This window comes from Hyla sarda, chromosome 5 (assembly GCF_029499605.1).
Source record: "Hyla sarda isolate aHylSar1 chromosome 5, aHylSar1.hap1, whole genome shotgun sequence".
Classification (NCBI taxonomy): domain Eukaryota; kingdom Metazoa; phylum Chordata; class Amphibia; order Anura; family Hylidae; genus Hyla; species Hyla sarda.
The window spans coordinates 291,483,330-291,503,999 of record NC_079193.1 but is presented as its reverse complement, the minus strand read 5'-3'; the positions used below and the strand labels follow the sequence as shown (position 1 = coordinate 291,503,999).

General features: G+C 42.0%; 1 protein-coding gene across 7 annotated transcripts in view; it reads right to left on the bottom strand.

Moving 5' to 3' along the window:
- The window catches only part of LYN (LYN proto-oncogene, Src family tyrosine kinase), a 92,961-nt gene that overhangs the window by 38,946 nt on the left and 33,345 nt on the right, over positions 1–20,670 (bottom strand). For 2 of the 7 annotated variants that reach the window (XM_056521942.1, XM_056521947.1), the window contains exons 1-2: positions 9,238–9,298; positions 6,511–6,610 (exon numbers count right to left, since the gene is read on the bottom strand). The exons of 4 other annotated variants lie outside the window; for them this stretch is intronic. The gene's annotated coding sequence lies outside the window, so the exon portion shown is untranslated. Of the gene's footprint in view, positions 1–6,510; positions 6,611–9,237; positions 9,299–20,670 lie in introns of those variants that run through there. One more of the 7 variants, XM_056521943.1, reaches the window with a different exon arrangement.

The following is a 20,670-nucleotide window of genomic DNA, read 5'->3' as shown; positions in this document are numbered from 1 at the left end:
TTGAGATACAAGCATTGAGAGATCATAGCAGACTAGTGTACAACACCTTAATATTTTTACATGGGGTATTCCAGTGAAAACATTTTTCTTTATATGGCTCCAGAAAGTTAAACAGATTTGTAAATTACATCTATTAAAAAATCTTGATCCTTCCAGTACTAATGCACTGCTGAAGTTGAGTTGTTCTTTTGTGTCTAACCACCAAGCTCTCTGCTGACACTCTCTGTGTCAGGAACTTTCCAGAGTAGGAGCAAATCCCCATAGCAAACCTCTCCTGCTCTGGAAAGTTCCTGAGACAGACAGAGGTGTCAACAGAGAACACTGTGGTCAGACAGAAAAGAACAACTCAACTTTAGCAGCTGATAAGTATTGGTAGGATTACGTTTTTTTTTAATAGAAGTCATTTACAAATCTGTTTAACTTTCTGGAGCCAGTTGATATGAAAAATGAAAATTTTTCACTGCAATACCCCTTTAAAAACAACTTTTGATATTTAGCTCAGATGAGTCAAAAGTTGTTGATTGCACTGGGTCTCACTGCTGAGACCTGCTGCAATCTAAAGTTATATGTCAGGGAAGAAGGAGGTATTGCACTCCGCTCCCCAGCGAGCCAAGAGATCTGTTCATTTCTCTGCATAGAAGTCAATGTAGAGAATGTACGGATATCCCGGCTGGCAAGGGGCTGAGCGCAATGCTGCCCGCTTCCCCAGGTCTCAGCAGGAGGTAAACAACTTTTTCCATGTCCAAGCGACATGTCAAAAGTTGTTTTTAAACATCAATAACGCTTTAAAGCCAGGTTCACACTCTGGAATTTCCATTTTGAAATTCCACTCAGAAATTCCAATACCTAAGTGTCCCATCAAAAAAAATTGCTGTCCATATGGCCAATGAACCAGAGAGGAGCTGTCCAAGGCCGTCCAGGTAAGCTGGGAGTTGTAGTTTTGGAGGCACCCTGGTTGGGAAACATTGGTCTAAGCATACCTATTACAATGGGAAAATGTCTCCCTACATTACAGTTGACCTAGTGATAAGGAGACAAAACTGGGAGATCAGGCAGATGAGGTGTACAGCATACTATCAGTTTCATGTCTGGAGCTCAGGGGAGCGAAAGGTGAGAAAACATAACTGGAGATTCCCTATAAAGAGGGGATTTAGACATAGGATCTTGTAGTAGTTATAAACAGTCAGCTCTCCTATATCAGACAAATAGTCTAACCCTGTAAAGCCAGACTTCCCATGGCCAAATACCCTTAGGCTCCATTATATGAAAAGTAAATGTTTCAGCAAATACGTTTTTTTCACATGTTGACTGACAAATAGGTTATGCTGGTTATACTGGTTAGGCTTTTACATAGGATATATCTAATCTGACTAAAAACACATCTGCGTGATGTCGAGTAGATTCTCAAAGGTAATCTGTCAGATGTAATTCTTGTTCCAGACTGCTGGCACTAGTTGTCGGAGGTCACACCATAAATGTTGGGGCCTGATGTTGTTTCCTATATTTTACACTCCAGAGTCTCCATTTTGATTCTGTGGATTCAAGATGGAGACTAGTTAAGGGCTTGTCTATTTAACTAGAAATCTTCTTGCAAAATGCCTTGGCTCAGCAAATATTCAGTTCTGCAAATTTTTTCTCCTCGCCTTCTAAAAATAATAACACTTTTATATTTTCATCCACAGATGAGTAGGATGGCTTGTTTTTTGTGCGACCAGTTGTCCTTTGTAATTACATCACTCATTTAACCATAAAATATATGGCGCAACCAAAAAAAATACAATTTGTGTGGGGAAATTAAAAGACGACCGCAATTTTGCTAATTTTGGAAGGTTTTGCTTTCCTGCCGTACAATTTACCATAAAAATTATCACTGATCAGTATTATCGGCGATCTTCTGCTCTGGTCTGCTAGAAGGCAGATCAGAGCAGAAGACAAAGGGAAGGCGGCGGCTAGCTGATCTGATCCCCACGGCCGTGCAGCTGGCAATCAGATCAGCTGAAACCGTAGCCGCACTACCACAGATGCCGTGGTGTGTATTGATCACGGCATCTCAGGGGTTACTGGCAGACATCCGGACATCGCGGATGTCGGCCATTACTGGCGGGTCCCTGGCTGCTATCAGCAGCCTGGATGTGCCGTAATGACCTGAGCATCACTCCGATGCTCAGGGTCATGTACAGGACGTAAATGTACCTCCTGGTGCGCGAAGTACCGCCGCACTAGGACGCACATTTACGTCCTTGGTCGTTAAGGAGTTAAAAGGCATCCAAGACAACCTTATCACAATGTTTTGGTTTAATTATGTGGATAGCTTACCATGGGCTCTAAAGGGAGACAGTATGCCGTAACAATGGGTGTTATAACCTTGTTATGGAGGCCTTGTGTGCTGTTTGTTATTATTCTATATTGATAAGTATTTTTCTGCTTTTTGTGCTGATAAAAATTTAACCCATTATAGTGCCCAGGCCGATATGTTGTCCTAGACAGCCATCTAGTGGGGGGTCTAAATGTACTGTCGGGAGTGTGCCCTATGACCTAAGGGGGAGTAATCGAGAGATAAGTTGGGTTATACAAAATAAGATCCGGAAGAATAGAGGGAGACAGTCGGATAAAACCTTTGGAGAAAGAACTAATTGGGCTGTTTAAATACGCCTGGATTTTTCTTTTCTGGGATCCCACCTGGAGGGTCGTGGTTCTATGAGATCTATAATTTTGGGTATAGTATTAAGTTCTCATTACCAATCTACTCTGATGATAGAATCCTTTGATCCTTCACTGGTCCTAGGCCTCTAAGTGATTTGCCAATAGCAAATCGTAGCTGTTCACTGTGTCTCAGACTGTGTTTCCATGAATTCTGCAGATCACTGAATCCTTTGGTCTGAACCATGAAGAGGAAGTCTCTTGGGAATGTTCATATATTTCCTAGCAAGGATAGGACAGATTGGGTATTAAATGTGCATAAACATGATATCTAAATAAGGTGTCTGTAAAACTAAATTAGTAAAGCAATTTGGTCTCTAAGAAAGGAGGTATCATTAAATTAGTCTTTGTCCTATGGTAAGGGTAACTATAAGCTTCTCTCAATTATGGTTATTTGCTGATTATTTTCATTGTATTTTGACACTGCTTTAGTGTTGATCTAATGGTTTGATATTATGTGATTCAATTGCATGTTTAGTCAGTAGTTGGCATTAATTGAATTAATTTTAGATTGATTGCTTCTTTGATACATTTTTGACATTGCTTTGCCATTGCTTAATAGTCTGATATTTTACGATTAGATTGTTTAAGATACTAGTTGGTACATATCTTACCTCTGTCAGCTGCTTCTTTTAACAAACTGTATTTTCTGATTTTATTAAATCCCTATTCTGTGTTTTAATTGTTGTGTATATATATATATATATATATATATATATATATATATATATATATAAACTACGCTAGATCAAAGAACTCGATCATAGACTTGGGCTTATTTTATTTGTCTGCCCAGGTCATATGAATTGCAATTCATACAGGCCACTTACATCATTGATAATTTTTTTTATTTTGCCCTAAAAACCATAGATCTTCACTGAAATATTGATGTTATCTGACATATTACAGCAGGAAAACACATGCTACCTTTCATATAGGTGTATGTGCTTTAATAACATATACATTGCCTTTAATCTCTGGTGTAGAGTGTCAAAGAGGCGTTCCCAAGCTCCTGAAGTGCTGATGGCTAGAACACCCCCTTGCACCTCCTTCTATCCCTGTCTCTAACTGATTGGGTTTGGCCTCTAAACTGGTTCCGGAGCTGAGAATACATATCGTGCGCAATATTTGCAAACAGGACTCGGTATCCAGCTGACTGCCAATCAAGCAGGGATGGCAGGGCAGTGAGTAGGCACTCCAGCTCTCAGCACTTCAGGGCCTTGGGAACTCCTCTTTGGACAATTGGCACCAGAAGAAAAAAAGCACCAGGCAGATAGCTGTTAGGACCAGGAGATACAAGGTTCTTTTCATATATCCAACAGAGTCAGAAGTTTGAAATGTAGCAGACAGATTCTCTTTTAAAGGGGTCCTGAAGTGTAGGAAAATGTATCCCATAGCACCCTCCATTCATCTGTATGGGAGACCAGGAGTGCTATATATCTTTGGTTCTTCCATAGAGATGAATGGAGTGCTTATGCCAACCCCCCTTAAAGGGGTACTCTGCTGCTCAGCATTTGGAACAAACTGTTCTGAACGCTGGAGCCAGTGCCGGGCGCTCCCGACATCATAGCCCAGCTCCCTCTTGACGTCACGCCCCACCCCTCAATGCAAGTCTATGGGAGGGGGCGTCACGCCCCCTCCCATAGACTTGCATTGAGGGGGTGGGGCTTGACGTCATGAGGTGGCGGGGCTTGACGTCATGAGGTGGCGGGGCGTGACGTTATGAGGTGGCAAGGCGTGACATCATGAGTTGGCAAGGCGTGACGTCATGAGGTGGCGGGGCGTGACGTCATGAGGTGGCAAGGCGTGACGTCATGAGTTGGCAAGGCGTGACGTCATGAGGTGGCAAGGCGTGACGTCATGAGGTGGCAAGGCGTGACGTCATAAGTTGGCGGGCGTGACATCACGAGATCCAGCGTTCGGAACAGTTTGTTCCAAACACTGAGCAGCGAAGTACCGCTTTAAAGGAGAGCCAGAACGCCTTGTAGGAGATTGTGGGGATCCGACACCTATCCCCTATCCTTTGGATAGGAAATTTTCCTACACTGAAGTACTCCTTTAATGTACTACAATTGACTTCTGAAACAACAAATTTTGTAAAGATGCACGAAAAATGTTAAACATGCTCCCAATATCACAACAAATACTGCAACATGGATTTCTGCAACCTCCATTAAGATGTACTGGATGAATCATGTCTGTAACAAATCTGCCACGTGTGAATATATCCTACCCATAGCTTTGCCACCGCTGCACTTGTCTACATGGAAACGCTCTCCATTGACAAGCTTATGTAAGATTTTAGTGCTAAATTAATGCATGGTATTTTAACATTGGTGTTCATCAAGCCTTGTATTCCAGCAGTGTTAAAATACGGAAAATAATAATATTGTTATAAAAGACAGAATACTTTTATCCTCTAACTGTGAACCACTGACCTGTGAACACATTCTATCCACATCCTACACATTCTTGAGCAACATATGTTTACAGCAAATACCACTAAGCAAATTCAATTCTTTCAAAAAGGAAAGAAAATTTACCTCATATGATTCAAACAAAAGTCTCCTCCAAAAGAAGGAGACATCCAGATATAGACAGATTTTTTATTTTTTTTTGGGGGGGGGGGGGGGGGGTTCTTGCCCCTCTTCAGTATAGAATCAGGTGCTGGTTGGGTAATTCTCATTGAAAAGACACAATCTTCATATAATTTATTCGCTCAACTAATACCATCAATGTTACATTGACCTTACAGAAAACCATTCAGAAGGAGTCCACCTTCTGAAGACATCTAACAGTGCTATGTTATCTAAAACATAACCCTAAATATATACATATACACCACGCCACTTTCACCTGGAATGACATGTATATAATACTTACCTCAAGGTTTAAAAGGCCATTAGTACATCTCTTGTGTATTTCACGATCTTGCTAACATCAAGAGCTTTGGTGATTTCTCGCTATACCTTATGTTTTGTGTTTTTTTACCATTTTGAGCACATGCAAATGTTTCGGAAAAAAAAACATATTTTCAATTCCTTTTTTTGTTATGTTGAGCCGATAAGGTTGACAGCACTGAAACAGGAAGTTCTGCTCTCAACCTAAGCATATTATACTTAAAGGCCATTTCTACACTACAACAGAAACAAAAATCTGAAAAAAAACATAACCAGCAATTTATCCAGTTATTGACAGTAGATCCGCTAGAGTTACCCTTTTCTCATCACAAAGAAGCACATAGACTTTGACATAAAGATAACTGTCATGTATATCTGTAATTTTTTTTCAGCCCTTGTTGCTTTTTAGGTACCATATACACATTTAAAAGGGGAACTCATGAACATTAAATCTTATCCCTTATCCACAGTATAAGGGAAAAGATGGGGGGGTTCCGACAACTGGGACCCCCATGATCTCCTGTCTGGGGCCCTGGTGTTCTTAAGCTTTGTTATCAAAACGCCGGCTGTTCTCTTGCTCGGAGTGGCTGTGTATCTCTCTCTCTCTATCTGGCTCTCTCATAGAGATACATGGAGGGGGGGCATGTTGACCACAGCTTTGTGTGGTAGTTGACAGTAATTTGGAGGCTGCTCTGTGCATGAGGAGTGCCAGGGCACCGAGAGATTACAGGGGGTATCCCAGCAGGCAGACCCCCCCCCCCCCCCGCGCACATTTAGACGCTTATCCCCTATCCTGTTGATAGGGATAAGGGGATAGGATGTAGTGAACTGGAGTTCCCCTTTAAGGAAAGTTGGCAAAACAAACTGATTTCAGTGGTTCCAGCAGACGTTCTTAAGTTGATGGGCTTACCTTGACATCGTGCAAACTGGACTTTAGCATGCCAAGATAAACCACTACTAGAGGTGTACTGCCTGATACCCCTCTCCTGAATGACAACACTTCGCCAAACCTGTGTGCGAGGGAGACAGGAGGAAGTGTATGGACACCATTATCTATGAGGCATTAAAGTGTAGCTGTCATATCACGAAAAAAAATTATGCTTATATATGTTACCCACTAGGTCATGCAGATGCTTTACGTGTCTTTTTGTTTTTAGCTTCTGTATTTGGCTCACAAATCCATCTGTTCTGTTGCTCACTTTTTCTGACAGAAACTGCTCAGGAAGGGGCATGTCCCAGGCAAGCACTGAGCCTGCCCTCACTTACCAAGAATTAACTTCCTCCCAAAGTCTGCTGTTCTACACCACCTACATGTGATCTCAGCACAATAGCAATGATTGCACAGGGCGACGTACAGATTGGCAGTATATGTCATCGAGGGGCTGGCTTGTCAGGGAAGACAGGATGCAGCCAACCCCCCACGGTGGTTTAAAGGGGTACTCCCGTGGAAAAATTATTATCATTTTTTTTTTTAATCAACTGGTGCCAGAAAGTTAAACAGACTTGTAAATTACTTCTATTAAAAAAATCTTAATCCTTCCAGTATTTATTAGCTGCTGAATACTACAGAGGAAATGGTTTTCTTTTTGGAACACAGAGCTCTCTGCTGACATCATGACCACAGTGCTCTCTGCTGACATCTCTGTCCATTTTAGGAACTGTCCAGAGCAGCATATGTTTGCTATGGGGATTTTCTCCTTCTCTGGACAGTTCTTAAAATAGACAGAGATGTCAGCAGAGAGCACTGTGGTCATGATGTCAGCAGAGAGCTCTGTGTTCCAAAAAGAAAACAATTTCCTCTGCAGTATTCAGCAGCTAATAAATACTGGAAGGATTAAGATTTTTTTTAATAGAAGTAATTTACAAATCTGTTTCACTTTCTGGCACCAGTTGATTTAAAAAAAAAAAAAAAAAAGTTTTCCACGGGAATACCCCTTTAACCCGTTCTCCGCTGGTGAGAACAGTTTTAACCCTGTTAACGAGACCATAGCGTACAGGTACGCCCTTGGTCCTTAAGTGCCAGGGTCCGAGGGCGTACCTGTACGCCCTAGGTCCTGGATGGGTTAATGGGGTACTCCGCCCCTAGACATCTAATCCCCTATCCAAAGTATAGGGGATAAGATTTCTAGGGGTGGAGTATCCCTTTAACTACAGCAAATCTGTAACAACCCAATAAGCCCTACCATTTTGGAGAACTCTGAACGTGTTGTCTGGCCATCACAATTTAGCATCAGTATTGTTCACTTCACCCATCATTGGTTTTAGTAGTATGGCAGATCAGCGTGAATAAATTCTTCTTAATAGGGCTGCGAATAAGCAGTAGGGCTGAAACAACTTATTGATTAATCGCCAAATAATCGATTATGGAAATAGCTGTCAATTATTTTCATAATGTATTAATCAGTTGGTCGATTAATTGGTCAGCCAATTTTCAAAGTTCACATCTGCATAGCGGTTATCACTAGAGATGAGCAAACTTACAGTAAATTCGATTCGTCACGAACTTCTTGGCTCGGCAGTTGATGACTTTTCCTGCATAAATTAGTTCAGCTTTCAGGTGCTCCCGTGGGCTGGAAAAGATGGATACAGTCCTAGGAGACTCTTTCCTAGGACTGTATCCACCTTTTCCAGCCCACCGGAGCACCTGAAAGCTGAACTAATTTATGCAGGAAAAGTCATCAACTGCCGAGCCGAGAAGTTCGTGACGAATCGAATTTACTGTAAATTCACTCATCTCTAGTTATCACTATGTATATATGCTGCTGCTGTCCCTGGCTACCTGTGTAATGAAGTGGAACCTAGCAGACACAATCTTCTACTCCCTGCGGCTCTTCTCTGCAACTATGTTGAGTCCTCGGCTGTCAGGCTCCATGCTGGGGACATGTAGGCTGTCACTGGGCAACCAGGGAATATGCTGCCCCCCTATCTGGCCACAGGTAAGGAACAGGGAGATGGACTATATGATATTATTTTAAAAAAATGATATTTAATAAAGTTAATAAAATAAATATAGCTACTCTTCTCAGCCTCTGCAAAACTCTGTAGCCTACCCCACAAACTCACTCTCAACACACAATACATACCTTACACACAAACACACAGAAGACCTCCACTCTGGTCCCATCGCCTCCCACCTTTCTGTAAAGATCCTCATTAACTTCCTCCCTAATTTAACTTACAAGTGATCTTCTCCGCTATTTTTATTATTGGACTAAATCGATTAATCAAAAAATTACCGCACAGCTAATCGATTGTTACCATATTTGTAAGTTGCTGCCCTATAGAGCAGTTTGTCATGATGACAGACTGTACAGTCTTAAAAATGTCATCTTCAGACAGAATAACTCCTTTAAGAACAAATTTATAAACTATATAAATAAACTAGATGCCAAAGTGTCTAACTTATACCTTACCAAGTGCCAATCTCAACGTAAAACCTCAATACTCTGATCTTGGATTAGAAGAGAGCTTCCCATATAGTAGAGTGATGTACAATCAATTCCAAATAACAGTAGTACAAAAGTAATGGTGGATGTGAGAGGAAGAAGTCCAATAGTGTGAGATAAAGAAAAAAAATTATTTGGTAACAAGATTTATGGAACACTGTATTGAAATACACGAAGACGACATATCTTACCAGATTTCAGAATTTCACAGCAAATATTCCCGTATCTTTTCACAAGACTGGAAAGTTCTACCCATCTTTATACTGTACAAACAAAAAGACATGGCCACAATAGACTACTGTGAGTGGAGATTTACACAGTGCACTACAGCGCTTATGTTCATCCCGTGTCATTTGAAACCTCGAAAACTAGTGAAACCAGTTCTAGGACAAATACAGTACATGACAATAGAGAAAGGAGGGAAAATCTGATTGAGGAAACAAGTATCAGAAAAAATTTCATGAAACACAACAAAGGTCAAATGAAATTTGTACACATCGGTATAGACGGCACAATCCTGTAAAACAAATAGCACTTACAGCGACATTTACAATAGACACTGCTGAATAGAGTACGTTGCCGTTGCTAGGTAATAATGATGCTCCTCACCCAGCCGGGAGAAAAATGCTGAAAGTATAGTTAAGTAATATCATTACCCGTTTCTTAGGAACTATTTCTTTAATCCCTGAATTATTGCTAGAGTTTTAAAAAACTTGTTACATGTTAAAAAGCTTTTAGTTGGTGCTGACAGTCACCTGCAACCCTGTTGCCAGTTGACATTAACCTAGGGCCGGTCTAGTGCTGGGCAGTATGACGGTCTATGCGTTTTTTTCACCGCACCTAAAACTGTGGTCGACCACGGTTTGAGATCAGATGGAAAACCGCATACGGGGCAAAAATGAGCCGACCGGAGTCAGCATTTCACTCCGGTTGGCTCATTGAAATGAATAACATACGGGCGGCATATGACAGGGATACGGGAGCACAAGGTTTTAGCTCCCCCCAGCCGTATGCGGTCCCGCATTGGTAGAAATGTGATGTGAACCCAGCCTAATAAGGATATTTGTGGACCCCCTGGGGTTCTTTGTTGGATGTACAAGTGATGACTCGTACACAAGGCTGCATGAGCAGACAGACCAATCACCTTCCACTGCCACAAGGGAGGGACACGCCCCTTCCACCACACACCAATCACCTCCCACCGCCACAAGGAAGGGTCACACCCTCTTCTCCTGAGAGGATTTATAACACTGTGAGCTAATGAAAAGAGGGATTATTATAAATACTAGCTGTGTACCCGGCGTTGCCCGGCTTTTCCTTCCTAATCCTTGTTGGGGAGGAAAATAAACAAAGGATGAAGCTTTTGACTTCATATCCTGTCCTCATATATTGTTGTCATATCCTGACCTCCTATCCCATCCTCCTATCCCGTCCTCCTATCTCGACCTCCTTTCCCGTCCTCCTATCGCGTCCTCGTATCCCGACCTCCTATCTCGGTGCTCCTATCTCGGTCCTCCTATCCTGGTCCTCCTATCTCGGTCCTCCTATCCCGGTCCTCCTATCCCGGACCTCCTATCCCGGTCCTCCTATCCCGGTCCTCCTATCCCGGTCCTCCTATCCCGGTCCTCCTATCCCGACCCATAATATGTGTACCAGTTATTGAAATATCTCCAGCCGTACGGAAGTTATGTGGGAACATACATTTCCCATTGATTTGCATGGGACTTTAAACAAAAACCCTGACCCTCACAAATGGGGGTAGTTAAGGGTTAAATTAACTATCCTATATTTTAAGTGGACATATAAGTAACATGTGACCAAGTATTATCGAAATATCTCAAGCCGTTTGGAAGTTATGCAGTAACATATATTTCCCATTGACTTGTATGGGACTTTATTAATAATAATAATAATAATTTTATTTATATAGCGCCTACAGATTCCGCAACACTTACAATTATGGGGTACAAACAAAGACAAGTATCAGACATAATATTACACAATAACTATTCAAACAAGAGGTGTGGGGATATGTTGAGGCCAATTAAAGAATGTTATAGGCCTGTCTGAAGAGATGTGTTTTCAGGCCACGTTTGAAACTATGGATGTTGTTGAGTCTGAGGGATTGAGGTATAGCATTCCAGAGAATCGGTGCAGCACGAGTGAAGTCTTGGAGACGGGAGTGAGAAGTTCGGATTATAGAAGATGTTAGTGTGAGGTCATTAGCAGATCGGAGAGAACGTGTAGGATGGTAGATGGAGATGAGAGAGGAGATGTAGGGAGGTGAAGCATTGTGGAGAGCTTTGTGTGTGAGGCTGAGTATTTTGTACTGTATTCTGGACTGAATTGGTAACCAGTGTAGTGACTGGCACAGGGAGGAGGCGTCGGTGTAGCGGCTGGAGAGGAAGATGAGTCTGGCTGCGGCATTAAGGATGGGCTGAAGAGGAGAGAGTTTGGAGAAAGGAAGGCCTATTAGTAAAGAGTTACAGTAGTCGAGGCGGGAGTGAATCAAAGCAATAATGAGAGTTTTAGCAGTTTCAGTAGTGAGAAACGGGCGGATTCTGGAAATGTTTTTGAGATGCAGGTGACAAGAACGTGAAAGGGACTGAATATGTGGAGTGAAAGACAGATCAGAGTCAAGTATAACTCCAAGACAGCGAGCCTGCTGCCCGGGAGTTATGGTAGTACCACATACAGAGATGGAAATGTTAGGGTTAGGTACAGTATCAGTTGATGGAGAAAAAACAAGTGTTCTGTTTTTGAAAGATTTAGTTTCAGATATAAAGAGGACATGATGTCTGAGACAGCAGAGAGACAGTCACTCGTATTCTGTAGGAGTGCAGGGGTGATGTTGGAGGAAGAGGTATAGAGTTGGGTGTCATCAGCATAGAGATGGTACTGGAAACCAAATCTACTGATTGTTTTTCCAATGGGGGATGTGTAGAGTGAAAAGAGTAGACGATCCAGGACCGATCCCTGGGGAACCCCGACAGCAAGGGGAAGAGGAGAAGTCAAGCCAGAAAACGAGACGCTAAAGGAGCGGCCAGAGAGATAGGAGGAAAACCAGGCGAGAGCAGAGTCCTTGAGACCGATGGAGCAGAGACTACTGAGGAAGAGTTGGTTATCCACAGTGTCAAAAGCCGCAGAGAGGTCCAAGAGAATCAGTAAAGAGAAATTGCCATTTGATTTGGCCGTCAGAAGATCGTTAGTGACTTTGGTTAGGGCCGTTTCTGTGGAGGGAAGGGAGTGGAAACCAGACTGTAAGGGGTCAAGGAGAGAGATAGCGGATAAGGCGGGAGTAGACGAAGCATTCCAAATAAGCTTGTAGATAAAGGGGAGATTTGACACGGGTCGATAGTTGGCTGCACAGGACGGTTCCAGAGATGGTTTTTTCAATAGTGGGGTTATGATAGAGTTTTTGAAAGAGGAGGGAAAGACCCCAGAAGAGAGGGAGAGGTTAAAGATTTTAGTTAGTTGACAGCTGATAGCAGGAGAGACTGGATGAGGTGTGAAGGCATGAGGTCACTAGAGCAGGTAGTGGGGCGGGCGGAGGAGAGGAGCCTGGAAACCTCATCCTCCGTTACAGGCTCAAAAACTGAGAGTGATGAAGAGGAGATGTGGCTGGGAATTGGATCAGAACTTTTAGGGGACTGGGAGAGGATTTCATCACGAATGTCATCGATTTTAGTTTTGAAGTATTTGGCCAGGTCTTCAGCACAGAAATCAGTGATTGGGGTCTGTACTTTAGGCCGAAGGAGAGAGTTGAACGTGTCAAAAAGGCGTTTTGGGTTGTTAGACAGAGAGGAGATGAGGAAGGTAAAATATGTTTGTTTGGCGAGGTGAAGAGCTAAGTAATAGGATTTAAGCATGAATTTATAGTGCAGATAGTCTGAAGAAGTCTTAGTTTTCCTCCACAGACATTCAGCACACCTAGAGCATCGCCTGAGAAAGTGGGTTGTTAGCGTGTGCCAGGGTTGCTGCCGTCTGTGTCAGGAGGTTCGTGTTTTAGAGGGTGCCATTTGATCCAGGGTAGACTTTAGGGTGTCATGGTAATGTTTGGCTGCTAGATTAGGGCAGGAGAGAGAAGAGATTGGTGATAGTGAAGATTGTAGAATGTCTATAAATTGACTAGTGTTTATGGCACGCAGGTTTCTGTAAGTGTACAAGGTTGGAGTGTCCGGAAGAGGATAGGAGTTACTGATAGAGAAAGAGAGAAGGTTGTGGTCAGAGAGCTCAAAAGGAGAATTAGTGAATTTAGAGACAGAGCAAAGTCTAGAGAAGATCAAGTCCAGTGTATTCCCATCCTTGTGTGTGGGAGAGTCAGTAAGCTGTGAAAGGGCAAAGGAGGAGGTTAGAGACAGAAGCAGAGAGGCAGAAGAGGAGATTGGGGTATCAATGGGGATATTAAAATCACCCATGATGAGTGTAGGTGTTTCTGAGGAAAGAAAGTGAGGGAGCCAAGGTGGCAAAATGAACCAGGAACATTTGGGGAGAACCAGGAGGACGATAGATGACCGCCACTCTGAGAGACAATGGGCGGAAGAGCCTGAGGGTGTGGACCTCAAAAGAGGGAAACGTGAGTGAAGGTAATGGGGGGAATGACTTGAAAAGTGCATTGTGGGGCTAGAAGCACCCCAACTCCTCCACCATGCCTGGTGTCAGATCTGGGGGTATAGGAAAAGTGAAGGTCACCATAAGATAAAGCAGCGGGAGAAGCAGTGTCAGAAGGTTGTATCCATGTTTCTGTGAGAGCCAGCAGATTAAGAGAATTAGTGAGAAATAAGTCATGAATCTGGGTGAGCTTATTGCACACAGATCGAGAGCGCAGTTAAAGTTTGTAGTGGTTCCGCAAGAGGCAGGTAATGTAGAGCAAATATTAGTGAAAGGTGGGCCAGGGTTAGGAGCAATGTCCCCAGCAGCTAAAAGCAGAAGAAAGAAAAGGGAGAGCAGATGGCTGGGTGAAGTGATGGAGCGACTTCTGTGCTGTACCATGGAATGAGGTGACTTTGGGTGGTTTATGATGGTGAGCAGTGCATGCGAGCAATACCTAGGTGAGGGAAGGAGGCATGGACAGATGTATAGAGTCCACCGGAGAAATCAGTGGGGGATAGAAGAGAAAATGTATCGCAATGATGTAAGTAATAAGTGTGTGCATGTTTGGGTTTAGTTTTTTCTGAAAAGAGTGACTTACTTTTGTAGTTATAATGTTGAGTTAGTTCCCTTTTTGTTCCCTTCTGGTATAATTCGTGATATCACACTTAAGAAGCACTTTAGATGGCAGTATTAGATGGCATATTTGAATGTCTCCAGACCTAAGGTCTACAAGACCTATAGCCTCTAATATATAGTGCTAGGCTAAGCCAGAAGATTGGCAGAGGAGTGCAATGTGAAAAAGGGTGGGGAGCAATAAAATTTTGGGAAGAAAGTTAAGAAAAAAATAAACAGTTAGGGATCACTCAGGGGAAATAAATTGTGATCAAACAAAATAGAAACACTAGCCAGATAACAGTAATAAATATACATGACAATGCAATGATGGGGGAATGGGAGTACACATTCACAGGATGAGTGACATACCAGGTTGATTATTTAAATACAGCTAAACACATTTGCAGTGGTGAAAACAAATGATGGTGGTAGTTGTTCAAGAGATGAAATGAGGACATACCAGGTTGATTATTTAACCCCTTAAGGACTCAGCCCATTTTGGCCTTAAGGACTCAGACAATTAAATTTTTACGTTTTCATTTTTTCCTCCTCTCCTTCTAAAAATCATAACTCTTTTATATTTTCATCCACAGACTAGTATGAGGGCTTGTTTTTTGCGCGACCAGTTGTCCTTTGTAATGACATCACTCATTATATCATAAAATGTATGGCGCAACCAAAAAACACTTTTTGTGGGGAAATTAAAACAAAAATCGCAATTTTGCTAATTTTGGAAGGTTTCGTTTTCACGCCGTACAATTTATGGTAAAAATGACATGTGTTCTTTATTCTGAGGGTCAATACGATTAAAATGATACCCATTATTACATACTTTTATATTATTGTTGCGCTTAAAAAAAATCCCAAACTTTTTAACCAAATTAGTACGTTTATAATCCCTTTATTTTGATGACCTCTAAGTTTTTATTTTTCCGTATAAGCGGCGGTATGGGGGCTCATTTTTTGCGCCGTGATCTGTACTTTTTTTTGATACCACATTTGCATATAAAAAACTTTTAATACATTTTTTATCATTTTTTTTTAAATAAAATGTATTAAAAAAGTAGGAATTTTGGATTTTTTTTTTCGTTCACGCCGTTCACCATACGGGATCATTAACATTTTATTTTAATAGTTCGGACATTTACGCACACGGCGATACCAAATAGGTCTATAAAAAAAATGTTTACGCTTTTTGGGGGTAAAATAGGAAAAACGGACGTTTTACTTTTTTATTGGGGGAGGGCATTTTTCAATTTTTTTTACTTTTACTTTTACATTTTTTTTACACTTGAATAGTCCCCATAGGGAACTATTCATAGCAATACCATGATTGCTAATACTGATCTGTTCTATGTATAGGACATAGAACAGATAAGTATTATCGGTCATCTTCTGCTCTGGTCTGCTCGATCTCAGACCAGAGCAGGAGACGCCGGGAGCCGGACGGAGGAAGGAGAGGGGACCTCCGTGCGGCGTTCTGAATGATCGGATCCCCGCAGCAGCGCTGCGGGCGATCCGATCATTCATTCAAATCACGCACTGCCGCAGATGCCGGGATCTGTATTGATCCCGACACCTGAGGGGTTAATGGCGGACGCCCGCGAGATCGCGGGCGTCGGCCATTGCCGGCGGGTCCCTGGCTGCGATCAGCAGCCGGGATCAGCCGCGCATGACACGGGCATCGCTCTGATGCCCGCGGTTATGCACAGGACGTAAATGTACGTCCTGGTGCGTTAAGTACCACCTCACCAGGACGTACATTTACGTCCTGCGTCCTTAAGGGGTTAAAGGGGTACTCCGGTGGAAAAACAATTTTTTTAAAAAAATTTTAAATCAACTGGTGTCAGAAAGTTAAACATATTTGTAAATCACTTCTATTAAAAAATCTTAATCCTTCCTGTATTTATTAGCTGCTGAATACTACAGAGGAAATTATTTTCCTTTTGGAATGCTCTCTGATGACCTCACGAACACACTGCTCTCTGCTGACGTTATTATAATAATAAGTCTTTATTTATTGTTGCCCTTAGTGGGATTTGAACCCATGGCCCCAGCACTGCAAGGCAGCAGTGCTAACCACTAAGCCACCATGCTGCCCTTAGCATACATCTGCTATGCACGGTTGTTAAAATGGACAGAGATGTCAGCAGTGACCACTGTGGTTGTGATGTCATCAGTGTTCCAAAAAAAAAAAAAGAAAGGAATTTCCTAAGTAGCATTCAGCAGCTAATAAGTACTGGAAGGATTACGATTTTTTAATAGAAGTAATTTACAAATATGTTTAACTTTCTGGCACCAGTTCATTTAAAAAAGAAAAAAATATATAGTTTTTCCACCGGAGTACCCCTTTAAATACAGCTAAACACATTTGCAGTGGTGAAAACAAATGATGGTGGTAGTTGTTCAAGAGATGAAATGAGGACATACCTGTAAATGAAAGAATAGGCTGGTGAGAAGATGAAGTGAATGAATTCTGGTATAATTCTTGATATCACACTTCAGAAGCACTTTAGATGGCAGTATTAGATGGCATATTTGAATGTCTCCAGACCTTTAAACATAAACCCCCGCCCCTGGCAAATGGGGGTGAGTAAGGGTTAAATTACCTATCCTATGTTTGTTGTTGACATATAAGTAACATGTGTGCCAAGTTTCATGTTAATATCTTTAGCCGTTTGGACGTGATGCTGGAACATACAAACATACACACGTTGAGTTATATATATTATATATATATATATATATATATATATATATATATATATATATATATATTTATTGGTAATAGAGGCATAAAAATTAGAAATACATGGTCAGGATTAGGTACTGAGTAACATTATTTGTGGGATCTGCCAGGAACACTTTAAAAGAGCTTTTGCACCTATCAATGTTTTTTTCAAAAGAATGAAAATTTTTCCTAATAAATTTGATTGATTTCAATAAGAAAACTGCACTTAATTGACGAAGCACAACCACATGAAAAGGTGGAATCTAAGTGCTGTGGATATCACTTCTTGTTAACAGTATCTCACATAAGTGTGTACACAGTTTACATTTTTTGTAAATATTTTATTATATCTTTTCATGTGACAACACTGAAGAAATGACCCTCCGCTGCAATGTAGAGTAGTGAGCACACAGCCTGTATAACAGTATATAATGTTGTGTTCTCTCACATAAGGAAGCCTCTTCTAAGAAAGCCTGCAAACAGTTTGCTGAAGACAAGCAGACTTAGGGCATGGATTACTTAGGACATGGATTCATGGAAGTTCTGTGGTCTGATAACACCAAGATAAAACAATTTGGTTCAGCTGGTGTCAAGCATGTGTGGCAGCAGCCAGGTGAGGAGTACAAAAGACAAGTGTGTCTTACCTACAGTCAAGCATGGTGGTGGAGTGTCATGGTCTGGGGCATGAGTGCTGCTGACACTGGGGAGCTACAGTTCATTGAGGGAACCGTGAATGCAACATGTACTGTGACATACTGAAGCAGAGCATAATCCCCTTCCTTCAAAGACTGGGCCACGGGGCAATATTCCAACATGATAATGACCCCAAACACACCTCCAAGACCACAGCCCTGCTAAAGAAGCTGAGGGTAAAGGTGATGGACTGGCCAAGCATGTCTCCAGACCTAAACCCTATTGAGCATCTGTGGGGCATCCTCAAATAGAAGGTGGGGAAGCGCAAGGTCTCTAACATCCACCAGTTCCATGGTGTCATTATGGAGAAGTGGAAGAGGATTCCAGTGGCAAGTGATTCCAGTGGTGAACTCTATGTCCAAGAGGTATTGGAAATGATGGTGGCCACACAAAATATTGACATGAGCCCAATTTGAGCATTTCTATTGAGGGGTGATCTCACTTTTGTTGCCAAGGTTTAGACATTAATGGCTGTGTATTGAGTTATATTGAGGGGACACAACATTATACACTGTTATACAGGCTGTGCACCCCCTACATTACATTGTAGCAGAGCATTATGTCTTCAGTGTTGTGAAACAAAAAGATATAATAAAATATTTACAAAAATGTGAGGAGTGAACTCACTTATGTGACGTACTGTATGTACCTGTGGACTCCTACAGTTTGCTTGGACTCCACAGAACAATGCCTTCCACAGTGTCACCATTAGGACGGGTTGTGTTGAGAATGTATCACACATGATAGTGAGTATAGGCAGCGCCAGTCCATTCTGTTTCACCTTTGTGTTCATGGCTCTTTATTCCCACTCAGTTAAATTACAGTATATGGCAGTAAAATGAATTGCAATGGACTTCTCATGCAAAGCTTACGTGCAAAAATTAGGATGTTCTTTGGCAAATTATTTGGAACATATTTGGGGCATACACATTCTAAAATAAAAATCTACTTATCAAACATTTTATTGAGCAAAAGCTTAAAAAAAATCTAAAATATGGCAAAAAACAACAAGGAAAATTTTAAACTGTATGTGAACATAGGCTGAAAGTAATGTTTGAGATGATTATGCTGAATAAAGAAAAAGAAAAGGTTACACTTTAAGAATCCAAGGAAATACACTCAAGCTGCTAAGGAAGATATAGACTTACACAGCTATTTTTAAGCCTAACTGAAAGCAGGGAACTAAACATATCCATCACAGGTCATAGGGATTCGTGAGGAATGTGAACATACAGAGCACAACACTTAGGGGGAGATTTATCATTAGGTGTCTATTGTAGACACAGATCTACCCTTTTACACTGCTTGTCTAATTTACACTCTTGCTCAAAATTTACAAAAGTTGTACACTCCTTTGGGCAAATAGAGAACACCCCCCCCCCCTGCTCTACCATGCACTCCTTCTCTACCTAACACTTCACAGAGTTGTGGCGTTTTCCCACGGTACACTGCTCACATAGCTAGAAGTGCCGGAGCAGCAGTGTGTGCCAAACAAAACTCTACACAATTATAAATCTTTATAAAGTACACAGAATGTCTGAGTTTAAAAAAATATGTAATTTTGCTAAACGATCTGTTCCCTATCCTCTATATCAGTGTTTACCAACAAGAATGCCACCAAGTGTTGCAAAACTTGGCATGCTGGGAGTTGCAGTTTTGCAAAAGCTGGAGACACCCTGGTTGGTAAACACTGTTTACATGTACCAGAGCTGAGTGTGTGATCATGTACATGTAGCAGAAATTAGTGTGCGACACGTGAATGGAGCAGAGCTGAATGTTTGATTATGTGTAAGCATGACCACGCACACACTCAACACTGCTACATACACCTGATCACACACTCAGCTCTGCTGCATACACATGATCACACATATACATAGACCTAACAACCGTACCTCCTTCTCCCTCCCTGCACATACAGTGGTATTCTTAGGGCTCGTTAACCGGGTTGCAAACAACTGTAAAATAACTAATTTTTTTACAATCCTTTATCACCCGTTTGCAGACGTTTGCACCCTTTTTTTTTTACGGGAGAAAAGACGGTGCATGCAGTATTTTTTCTCCCGTCAAAAATAATGGAATAGAAAAGGATATTATAAATTTAACATTGAAGTCTATGGCAAACAGATGAACCTTTAATGTCATCTGTTTGCCCCCCGTATATAATATCCATTTCTGAACTGTTATTACTTCTGAGCATGCTCACAAGAGGTGACATCAGCAGACTCCTGCAGTGCTGAGGGACTACTACTACTCCCATCATGGAACAGACTCATTTCCATGATGGGAGTAGTAGTAGTTCCCCCAGCTGCCGGCGGCTGGGGAGGCTACATTAGTGTTTTTACTACTAACCCCATCATGGAACAGAGTCTGTTCCTTATTGGGGGTAGCAGTACAGGGGGATAAAGGATTGATCGCACCGGGTCTCACTTCTGAGACCCGATGCGATCAGCAGTTGTAAAGCAGGGGAGTGAGTGGCATGCTGCGCTCCCCTGCGATGTATATACTACTGTGTAAACATTTCATTTTGAAATCCCCCGCCGGGAGCCCTGAATGGCCTGCACCGAGGAGCCATTCAGGGCTCCTGGTGGGGTTTTTAAACTACTACTTTGACCCCCCAAATGTATGCCCCCATGCATATTTATAATAATTCATTGGCCCCAGCGTGTTTATAATAATTCATTATGTGGCGTGCCATGGGGGTGCAATGAGGTGTATGGGGCAGATGTTGTAGCCCAGGGGCAAATGGAATTAACCCCTAAATGTTCTGGATGCCAGGGCATGGTTTTCCCATTAACCACCCGAAGGTAGCACCGCTATCCCCAGGTTAGGCAGGGTAATAATAGTCCAAGACCAGGTTAGGGTTAACAGTAGCTTTACGGAGGTAGACAGATGGTAATAGTCTTTACTGCTAGGCCAGGATCCAGAGAGGTGGCCAATAACACAGAGGGGACCTTGCAGCTTGCTGGGACTTGCACGCTGACTATAATAG